We start from the raw sequence: 12,414 nt of genomic DNA on the forward strand, positions 1-12,414 counted from the left end.
GGGCAAAACGTGAAATGTTTAACTGTTTCACTCGAGAGACACTCTTAGGAAGAAAGTTAAAAGGGGACGAGATATTATTGTCGTAACTATGACGTAGGTTGTGTATCCCTTGTTTCAAAAATAATCATACCTGACGTAATTATTCAGAAAATACGTGTGAAATATAAATTTTAATTCATAATTTTATTAATCTGTCGAAGAGCTAAAAACGTCGGAGAAATGTGATTTTCGTACATTTTTGAAACTTACTGGTCGGTACGTCTTCGAGACGTGTAACTAAAAATGGACGTAATAATGGACTAAGACGTCATGTGCTGCAAGAGTTCCTTAAAAGTAGAACGTAATGTCCAACTCAGGTAACACAGTAGTCGACTAACAACTCCAAATTATAAATTTTTTTACCTATACATTCTCTCCTTTCCTATTTCACCATTCCTTTCCCTAAATTGAAGCAAACCACGCAGCATTCCCAGGACACGTTCAGCCACGTCAAGCCAAAACCTTGAGTGGCCGTGCACTTTCTTTTGCACCCTAATCTCGAGCATTAGGTCGGAACATTCTTCTCTAAAACTAGCCGCAACATTCTAGCCGAGACACTCGCCTCGTACAATTGCACAACACGAGGGTCACTAGAGATAATTTCTCAAATCTGTGAAATCCTTCACTCTATATTAAATTCTACGATACCAACCGTTCATTCATGCACGATTTTTTACTCTCGCCGCTTTCCCAGCGATTCTCCGCAAACAATTTCTTCCTCGAGTCGTTGTTAACCATGTGGAAAGCAAGACCGAAGTTAAAACTCGAGAACCAATCTACGGTAGACCGTGAAATTTTCATCGTTCTACATGCAACGAACCCTGCGGTCGGGGGTAACGTTGAAAATTTCACCGGTCCATCGTCGTGGCTCGTTCGGCCGGGCGATGTTAATAAACGATAGCAGTTGTTAAGGATAGCGAGTGGCTCGTTAAGGGAGCTACTTGACGAATATGAATAACAAACAAATTGGCAAAGTTAGCGGTAACCGCGGGGCCAAAGTTTCGCGAGGAAAGGCGACGCGATTCCAGTTTGTCGGAGAGTGCCGCTCCGTTGTTCGTGAATCGACCATTGTCAATTAGGATGACAGAGGGGGGAGGGACGATTGTCCGGAATTCACGAACGATCGAGACGCGCCGCATAATGCCGGGGCAAACAGTATTATTAATTCTCATCGCGACGTCCCGAAAATCCGATATTCGACGTCTGCTGTTGGAAAAATGCCGCGCCTCGCCGTCCGCATAATCACGACTCGATTGGCCGCGTTAAATAGAACCGACCTAATATTGACGTGTAATATTAATCGAGTTTTATGCCTGCACCGGGCAATTATTTCATTGGGTCGAACCCGTCGTGTACTCGTTTCGCGATTTAACTTGCCGCGGTGCGCGTGCCTCCACGTATTGCGTTAAGGGTAAATCATAAAACAGATATGTTTGTGAATATTTTTTGGAAATTATTGAAAAATAGTTGGCTGTAGAATTAGAATTTTATGTAGGAAGAAGGAGAATAAATCAATAGATGTGTAAGAGTATGGGTCGAGCGACCCGCAGACCGAGAGGTCCCAACGCCTTGACACCCTCACGCGCTAAGGGCTGGGTCAGGCAACCTTGCTCCGTAGAAACCTGTGCCAGGGTTTCCCGGAGGCAAGAGAGGGGCCTCAAGGCACGTATATGTGGGATCAATTCGTCAGGAAAAAAAGTATACACCGTCGCATAGCCAGCTCGAACCTCGGCGCGCTACCTTCAACTGCCTTCTCTTCTACGCTTCACTCACACCGCGCCGGTACGCGCCACACGCATTCACGCGTGTCGGACCCGATCGCCGGCGGATCAGTCACCACAAGAGTATGGTTGAGGGAGCGTTGGGACTCGCGCTGGCTTATGACCCGCAGACCGGGAGGTCCCAACGCCTTGACACCCCCACGCGCTAAGGGCTGGGTCAGGTAAGGACCTTGCTCCGTAGTGTAAGCGATATGGCTGGGTGAGTCATGGCGAGAGGGAGACGCGACCAACCGTCGTTTTAGAAAAGGACAGTGGAATCGTCGCCACGACGTAAAAAAGAACGAAGCGTCACCGCGAGGGAGGGGAGAGTGCGGGACCCGAAAATAAGGAACGAGACGAGGCATTCTTAAGGAGAGCCTGAAGGGATAAAGATATATATATATAAAAGAGTTTATTTCACCATTCCTCACCTTCCGTAACCCCCCTCTTAAAGTAGAAACCTGTGCCAGGGTTTCCCGGAGGCAAGAAAGGAGCGTCAAGGCTCGTGTATAAGGACGCGTTAAATAAGAATGTGGGAGATCGTATTAGAACGAATTAGGAAGCGCGTAGTTGATAAGGACGGACCAGAAAGGAACGAGGCGTCAACGACTATTAAATAAATCCTGACAAATATTATTTAGACCAGACAGCCCTTACAGATATTAGGTCGTCCCATAAGTTCGCGTCGAATTTTATAATTTAGATCGATATTACCAACGAACCTTGAAATTTGATAAATTAAGGCCATTCCACAATTTTATTAGTAGTAGTATTCCTTTCGATTTTCATTCGAATATTTTTCGCTTTCGGCACGAACTTACGACCTTTCCCCATTTTTCTGGCAGCTTTCAAATACCATCTCGATAAAAACTCGGTATCTTTGAATCAATTATTGGATTATGGGTTTTGTGAATTATGAAATAATGAAATGTTTCTTATTTTAAACTATAATCTTTATTATACACAAGGAAGGTTCGCTATTCTAAGTCGAGAACGTTCCAACGCAACGCTCGAAAATTGCCTGCGACCCCGCTTGGGACCGGAGGGCCTTTTGTCGTCTAATAAACACTTAGGTCTAAAACTAAACAGATGTAGTAAAATTTTTGTTATATTTATCTAGCTTGTAAATCTAACATCAATCTCGTGAATCCAGTCCTAACACCCCGAATTACCTCAACTGTAAGTAAAAGTATACAAAACACGAGTGTCCAATGTGCCACGAAGAAAATATCAATACTTCCGTCTGACTTTAAAAAAGAAAAAATTGTACGAAACTAAGCGTAGAATGTAGAAAAGTAGCCTATTTACCTTCGCTACTCACTCCTTTGAAAATGCAAGACTGCAACGAGGATAGACAGATTCACCGACGAGGCTGAATTCTCGCAGTTCCAACTGGAGGCAGTGGTAGGACCGCGGCATTGGTCAGACGCGATGGTATATTCGACAGTAGTAGAAATTGGAGTATGGTCGAACGGGCCACGTCGGTTTCAGGGTAGCTCGAGTCAGCACTTACACGGATAATCAGCCGCGGGGAAGGAAATCGTGAAGTTGCGTCGGGGGAGCCTTATTTCGCGTTAATTGCCGTGTAATTCGATGAAAAGCTAATGAAACCGGCAGAAAACTTGCGAACGAAGAACCGAAGAAGGCGAACGTTGTTAGGGAACACGCGAGAGCCTTTGTGCTTTCTTCAAACTTACCGTATAATTGTCGATTTCTTAAAGGGTCGATAAGGGAGAACCATCGACTCGAAGAGACTGTAACATTTATCTCCACGTTTATTTCGAGAACACCGCGCGCGTGTGTGCGAGTGGAATCGTAAAGAGGGGACTCCGAATGCAGCTTCAAAGGTCAGAGAGCGATAGTCACGCGATCTGATCGTACAATTCCGAATTTGGCGATTTAGTATAAAGCATCCGTGAACCCCGGGTGTGTAATTTACAGCCGTCGGATGTCTCGATCGAATTGTGACGAAGTTAGTATCGAAGATGGCGCGAAATCACGGGAGAGAAGTATCGATTTTATTTCAACGACTTAGAATATCCGAACCGGAGAGCCACCGAAGAAAGTCCTCGACGAGTAACGATGACTTATACTCACACACGCGTGAATTACGACCGATCGAATGACTCGAAAGCGAAAAATTATGCAACCGGAACGATCGTAAATTTATGCACGATAAATTCCACTCGGACACCGTGAATAGATCTACGCGAGGGATCCTTTGTTACCATCGAATCTCTCTTGTTCTACCTTTTATCGGTACAAGGCTAATATTCGATTCTACACACTATTCCCTCTCTCTCTGTCTTTCTCTTTTCGACAAGTTTCGATGCACCAGACAATTATCACCGTTGTTCCAAAGGCAACGTCCCCCGTTGGAACATAAAGCTAGTCGCGTGCCAGCGAACACTGGTATTCGCTGATATCACGCGAGGGTCTAGTGACTACAAAATCTGAATGCACCTAACAAAGTAGCCCCGGTAGAATACTATACCTTCCATTTCACCCCGTAATAAACCATCCCTTCCCCGTAAACGTCTCCAATCGCGCATCCTCGCGAATTTCTTCGCAGAACCACCGATGACGAAAATAAAGAAAAAAAAAGAAGGGAGAAGGAAGGAACACGGCAGGCAGTAGTAGAGATCGAAGAGTGTCGAACGAGTCGAGTAACGAAACGGAAGGTAATTCCGTGAATCAGTGTCGACGCACTGACACTTGGACGGTGCATTAGAAATCAGGTTTAAACGAGCTGTAATATATTCAGCGGTCTACCGCTGTATCGGGCGACGAAACCGTGGAGAGAGAGAGAGCTGCCCGGATCCATAGAGAACTCGACGATAGTCAACGTCGGTCTGCGGTTACGGTGAGTAGAAGTGACAGCCAGTACCTGCATAATGACTCGACTGCAGCCGTGCAATGCGGCGCGCAAGCTCGCCGTGGCGATGCACACTGCCAATCGCGAACCTTGTTTCGTCGCGTTACCCTACACCAACTCCGTTTCTACACTCGTCGCACCTTCCATCTGTGTGACCAGCGCACACACCCAGCAATTGCAATTTCTATCGTTTTGCAACATTGTTACGAATACCTCGCGACCCTCTTTCGCACGCGATTCTCACGGTTTCGTTTTTTTCTTTTTTCGTAACAGTCTCGTTTCACCTTGACCGATAACAATTCTGCGGGTTGGAGAATTGGACTAATTTTAGAGCTTGTTGCAACTGTGTTCAACGTGCAAATTTCTGGGTAACAGATTGTTGGTTTCGTGAATCGAGTTCGTATGCACGCGGCGGAAGGAAATTCCAAGAGACGTAGATTGATATTTCGGTATGCTACTTTACGAGCCTCATTAACGACAATTCCTCCCCGCGGTGAATCGTTAGCACGGTTGTTACCCGTGTACACGTCTCGGATACGTCGGAGTAATAGGGATAGGTCGGGGCGGCACCAGGGTGGGCTGAAATAACGTGGAACGCCAGAGTGTTATAAGTAAAACATATTAATCATATGCAAATATAAATGGTTTTACATGGTAGAACTACCAAATAAACGGTACAATATGAGGATGACCGTTGCGCGAAAAAGCGAGTAAACATTCATTTGCAACCGCCGAGTTTTCATGCACTTGGCAGACCTTCCGGAATTCCATCGAAATTCCACGCGCCCGAATTAAAACGAAAAACCGAGTACACTCTAAAAAAAAAAAAAAAGAAGCAAAACATTGTTATACGAGAATAATAATAGAGGAGTAAGAATTTATGCTTTTGTTCAATTTCAAATCTTCCTTTTTTTCTCTCCGTCACTCCCTCCTCCACATATATCTCCAAGCTCGAATTTGCAGTCCGCGAGAGGACTATGTCAAAAATTTACGTTACACATCGATCTTAACATCTAAAACACACTCTCCGTCCCTCGATCCCTCGAGCACGAGAGGATCGGAATAGTCCGGTCGGAGAAATTCGCAAATTTGGAAAGAAACGTGCTCTGGAATTGCACCGCCGAAACGACCAACGATCGCACGAAACACCTATCTCTCTCTCTCTGTCCATCGATCGCAAGCGCATGAAGACAGGTCGGTCGGATAATTAAAATTTGTATTCTTTGTAGTAGCATGCACTTTTACTGCGTGCACACTTCAATCACAATATATGTATACTCGTGTCACGTACAAGTGTAATGTGTGTGCGCGTAAGTGTATTCGTGTAAGTGTTCACGTGTCGCAATGTAAGTGTGTGTGCCTGCACATATATAGATATATAGGTACATACATAGATCGTTCTAAGATCGCGCATGCCTCGGCGCATACATCTATATATATGCACCGTATATATATACTTTTTTTTTTTTAATAATATGTATATTTTTTTCACTTGGTATTTTTTTTCATTTTCACACTTTTCCATTCGTCTCCATATACTTATGACAATAATAGTATATTATTTTACATGCAAAAACAAAAAGTTTTATCACAGTGGGACAGCATACACTTCGTTTTTCTTCTTCTTTCTTTTCGTAATAACGTAATAATCGTGTATTCTCTCTCTCTCTCTCTCTTTCTCTCATCTATTTCTCCTTCCTCTTTGTAACATACTCTCCCTACCCGTACCGCCCCCACCCCTCGTGAGTTTTTCTCAATTCCCCTGCCCCAGAGCCCACCCATTCCCACCCTCTCCGTAATATATCCCATCGAAATAGAATCCATTCTCGCCGAACCGATTCGTTTAATGATCAGCGATTATCGCGTTGAACGTCGCGAAGCGGCAGCAGCAGCACACGATCGTGCTACCTTGTTTCTCCTCCTTTCCTTTTTTCACTCGCACACAGTCGTCGCCGCGAGGTCTCTCCGCCGACGCGTTAGCATTCTCGCGCGCGATGTATATACGTGGACAGAAAACGAAGAAAGGAAAAAGGCTGGCAAGGATCCAAATGGACGTACACGAAATCTGTCCGACCGTCGAACACGACTTTAAGACGTTCTCGCGTGAGACTGCCCGCTCCTCTTCCTACCCCTTAAGTTCCTTTTATTTTTCTACATGGACGATCGATGTAGGGGGCGAAATCGTCTGGAAACCGTGCTCTCTCTCTCTCTCTCTCTCTCTCCCGCGTGAAGAAGACGTAGCGAACGGTCGAAATATCCGTAGAAATATCGGGATGCAATTCCCCTTGTAAAACGTGATTTCAGTAGAGCTTGACCGGCGATCACAGAGTTGGGCAAGATTTTCTGAAAGAACGGGCCAGGAAATTTCTCTTCTTCCGCCGTGGTTCGTCGTTGCGGATAAACTTGATTTTCTGCAATTCTGATGTAACTGTCTTCGCCTTTATTCCTTTCTCGTTTATACAGCGTCGAACGGAACAGCCGGTTACAAAATAATGCCCAATTCTGTGCAACACAGATCTGCAGAAATCGCCAGGATGTGATACACTTGTTGAATTTTGGACGCAGACAAGAGGGTAAATTTGCGAAGATCATTACACGATCGTTTCCTATGTCGTTCCCCCTCTTCTTCTCTTTCATTCTCAAAAGCACACATTTTCTCTACACGCAAACTCTCTCTCTCTCTCTCTCACCGTAACCGGCGCAGAGGCGTCAAGAGAAACTCCATTTTACAGGATTACTTTATGCCTACGGTAACAATATATTGGTCTACGGCGCTCTCCTCTCCATCCCCCGTTCTCCACGTCTGCTAGTTTCTATTTACTTTTTACCTATTGGCTTGTTTGTCTCTACTCAAATCGTTTAGCATCGACAAAAGAGAGGAATCGGATCCGTGGTTTTCATCGGTCTCACGATAAAAAGGACGTATCGTAACGCTTAAATATTACTCCTGTGTACGACACATTTCTCGTTTCAATGGTTATTTAGTTTAATTAATATCTCGTTAGTTAACTGGAACCTGAGAGTTCTGCCCGTAGCTAAATCGCTAAGTATTTTTATTTTTCACCTTTTTTCCCTTTTTTTTTTTTCCTTCGTTTCTTTACATACAATATATTGCTGCCGATATTAGAAAAAGTGTGAGTGTCCACGAGCGTCCCGAAATGTATACATTACGTATATATATATGTTTCCAAGTTCCATGAAAAAAAAAATCGGCGCACGCAGACTATTATTCGTTATCGTTATTATTATTATTATTATTATTAACAGGATAATCGCTATTTTATTTCGTTAGAAATTGCGTTGGTTGTCTCTGTTTTAAGTGTTTATCGATACGATTTGATTATCAACGGTTCACACGCAGAGAATTTTCTTTGCGGCAAGGCTCCTCTTCCCCTCGCACGACAACCTCGTATTGGAATATCTTACTAGATTAAATCGTCTCTTATCGCTCATTTTTTTTTTTGTCATCGCGGAGCATCAGAGCATCGATCGTGTTCTCGATCGATCACGTTACGAAATAGCTCGTCTCTCTTTCTTCCTCCATTCTTTCTCTCGCTCTTTCATTCTCTCTCTTTCACTCTCACTCTCTCCCTCTCTTTCTCTCTGTCAGTTTTCTTTTGTAATCTCTCTCTCTCTCACATTCTCCACCTGTTCAACTTGTACAAAAGCTAAGGCAACTTTTACACGCTATCTTCCCTCGTCGTTTTCTCCTCCTTCTCTTAGAATTCTCCACGTTCGTCGAGTTAGTCTTGACGTTTTCGATTCCCGTCTTCACCCCGCCGATCTCCGATAAGATCCACCAAAGCACCTATCGCAATCGCGAACAAAAAGATCTGGGTCTCGTCGGATCGATCCATATTTTCTCCCCCTTTTCCAATCGTTCCTTTCGGGACACGACGAGACGCAGCTGCCGACACGCTGGCGCGAATTATAAAGGAAAAGTAAAACTGAGAAGCAAATCCGAGGATCCTCTGAACGTCGCGTAAAATGCTCGAGCGAATGTCTCGCGTTCAGTTGTCAGACGTGTCAGCTCGCGAAAGAAGACGATGGACCGGTCCTGCCGAGAAGTCCACGTTAATTCCCCAATCGTTCTTTCCCTCCCCCTTTTTTTTCTTTTTTCTTTTTGTACAAAAGAGCCTCACCACCACAGCTCGGATATATATATATATATATACATCGTGACGCGACACACGTTTCTTATTTTCTTTCGTCGCGCTGCACAACAACTCTCCTTTATTATGCCATAAAATCTCAAACGGAGACTTCGGTGTCCCCTTTTCGAAAAATACAAAAAGAAATCCCGCGAGAGAGGTTCCTCCGCGGGATCGATACGCGACCGATCCTCGAGCCGGGTCGATCGTTCGCGCGCGCGCACCATTTCCACGCGAAACGGTTCCTCAAAAAGGGATTGAAGTGAATCAAGTCCAACGATAGATTCGCTAATTCATGGAATGATCGATAGTTTCAAATCTCCTCTAATCCTGCTCCGAACGCGCGCAGAAAATAGCAAAAGAAAATTCTCTTACTTAGGAATATCCATTGGATTTGTTTCACGCCAAAGAAATTCGCCCCGCGGTACACGCGAGCACCGCATGGTTCCCTTCTTCTTCCGATGCTCCAAGGTATCCGCTAATTGTCAAGACGTAAACTCGTGCAGACGAGAGGGAGACAGGCGGAATAAAGACGAACGCGGCTTCGTCGTCTAATGGAATTAGAGTTGACAAGTTTCCAGTCGGCGTTGCGCAGCCTGTCCGCGCGATCACGTTCCGGTCGAGCGATGCCAAAGCGTAGAGATATTTCGCTGGCTCGCAAAAATAGAAACGTCTTGTCCAACTATTATCGTACACCGACTGTATCACAAAAGAGATTCTCCCGTGTGCACGAGTGAACGTCTGTTCGTCTTCTTCGTCGACGAATTCGAAAGAGCAGAAGCCACGGCGATCTCGTTTCAACGATCGTCGAGAGATCGCCGAGGCTTCGACGCCTTCCGAATCGTTACACCGCGATATAATATTTATGTATATAACATACGCACGAATATATTATAAATAATCAATTAAAGGTTTGTTTTCAAAGTAAGTAAAAATATATAGATATATAATATATAGTATGTGTAAGGTCGCAAAGGAGCAAAACGCGTGGGTAAGTCGATTACAGAGCAAGTGTCTTGTTTTAACGTGAGAATATTCGTGATAATCGAGCGAGGAGATAATAAGGAACCTAAGGAAACGAACTTAGCAAAGAAGTGCTGTAATTGCAAGGAGACTGGGCATTTTGCAGCAGACTGCGCGAAACTAGGCACGGAGAGCGAGGATCTCGCTTCAACTATGAGAAATTTGGGCATCGAGCGAGTCAATGCAATCCTCGAAAGAAGTTTTCCACTTGGACTTACACTCGAGAGCCAATAAAGCCTCGAAACTCTCATTCTTAATTTAGAGACGGTGAATAGATCGTAGATCACGAAACCGAAACGAGAGTCACTTTTTAACACGTTCAGGACCACGTGAATCACCTGTGTTTATCGACATGAGCCATCAGTGGGTCGTTCAGAACGACGGCAAGAATTGCCATTTTGGTGGATCGGCAAATTTTCAAGTTACATACTGAAAAATGAAGCATTGGCGATAATACACACTTCGGTGATAAGAAACGCTGGCAATAGTAAGAGTTTCCTGAATTTCACTGCCGTCCTGAACGTGTTAAAGGTAAAAGAGGACTCTATTCGAGCAAAATGACCCAATTTTGAAAGACATAAACGTGGAGGGCTGTTGTGGTCTAATTTTTAGTGTTCGCCAACGTTTGCTAATTTTTATTATTCAACAAGCGTCGTGAATATCGCCGCTGCGACGAGACAAATAACGCTGAAATCGACGTATCTACGCATTCGGTACTTTGCGACCTTACATATAAATATATATGTATATACAATATATATATATATATATGTTCATATATATTTTCTTCCGTTTTCCTTCCTACATTCTTGCGGTTTTTTTTTTTCTTTTCGTCACACTCCCACGTCATGTATTTTCTCGCCACCAAATGTATCTCTCTAACTCGCTGTTTTTCTGTTTTTTTTTTTGTTTTCTACTTTTCTTTAAATCGTGCACGCGAAATTGCACCTGCGTGTACATTGTATTTTCTTTCTCTCTGTGTTTTACAATATACGAAAATTGTGTGTATGCGTGTGTGTGTGTGTTTGTGTGTGTATCACGTTGCAGCGGCGCATTTGAGAGAAGGACGACGAGAGGCGCGAGTCGCGCGAGAAACACAAAGGCAATAACCCGCGATCTGGAACAAAGTGTGTGTAAACGAAGGTTCTACCCGCCGTAAGAAAAAAGAAAGAAAAAAAAACCACGAAGGAGGAACCAAACGGCGGTTCGAAATGTCACTTGTATGTGTGTGTGTGTGTATGTGTGTCTGGCTTTGCATCTTCTAATTTAAGAAAACAAGTCTTTGATCTCCGACGAATCCGATTTGCCATGCGAATGTTTTCATCGCGGACCACGAACTCGTCGCCACTGCCGCTGCAGTTGGTCGTAACACGTAAAAAGTCACGATTTCGTCATCGAATCGCGCGTTTCCTTCTATATTCTGGTCGTTAATTATCACCGCGACAAGCGGTTTTGCCTTATACCATTCTAAACGATCCATTTGAAATTCTAACGTTGCCCCCCCCCCCCCAAAGCTTCTACGATACAAATGTTTTTACCGATGGTCGTATATTTCTTTCTTTCTTTCTTTTCTTTTTTTGTATTTTTATTAATTTTTTCTTCTTCTCCTCAGTCATGCAAAATGGTAACATAATTGAAAGCAACTTTAGAATGGAGAATTATATTTGTCGAAGTAATGTACGAGGAATGCGGCGCGATTCGATGACAACACGGGGTATTAAACAACGATCGAATACTGCACCTGCACGCGATTGGACGATCACGAGAACCTATGTATATATAAGCCTATCAGCGCCAGGGCACTTAATTCTTTCTTTCTCGTATAAAAAACCTAAGCTACCTAAATCTACGGTAATTCGAAGCCTTTAGGATGAGCAACGAGCCTTTCTCTTTTCTGTAACAATCTTCTTTTTTCGGTTTCTTTTTTTTTTTTTTTTGCCATTTATTTCGTCTCTTTTCGTCGGTTTCCTCGAAATTCGTCATCCTATACCTCACGAACGAACGAACGAACGAACATAAAAGAAATAAGATACAAATACCTCGTCGCAGCTCCCGACACTTTCAATCACACGAGATCGTGTATCCAGCTCGCATCCATCGATCGATATAACGCACGTTTCGTTTCTTCTGACTATAATGCGGTGGCGAGAATCACAGAGTAACGATGATAACGAGAAAAACGGCGATTTTCTTTTTGCTTCGGCACGAGTGACAGAGAAAAACAAGGAACCATGTTTGTTCGCGAGAATCGTCCTCGATACACTTTTGCGATTACAGACCGCAATGTAATACGCAAAATTTCTCGAGTATCGATTCCACCGCGATCGATTCTCCCGCCATTTTTCTCGTTACCGCCAAAACCTGCCAGACACTTGCCACCTTTTGAGATCATTCAAAGGGCATCGTGAGTTTTAATTCATCGAACGAGAAGGATATCCCTCCTTGAGATCGACGGGAACGTCGTTGTTTCAGCGTGCAGACTGATTTTATCGATATTCTGTGGAAAAAGGAATATAGATGAAATCGTGAAAAAGAAACGTGGCCGACGTCCCGCGCAATTTCGAGG

This window comes from Habropoda laboriosa, unplaced genomic scaffold, assembly GCF_001263275.1.
Source record: "Habropoda laboriosa isolate 0110345459 unplaced genomic scaffold, ASM126327v1 scaffold2, whole genome shotgun sequence".
In the NCBI taxonomy this organism is placed as follows: Eukaryota; Metazoa; Arthropoda; class Insecta; order Hymenoptera; family Apidae; genus Habropoda; species Habropoda laboriosa.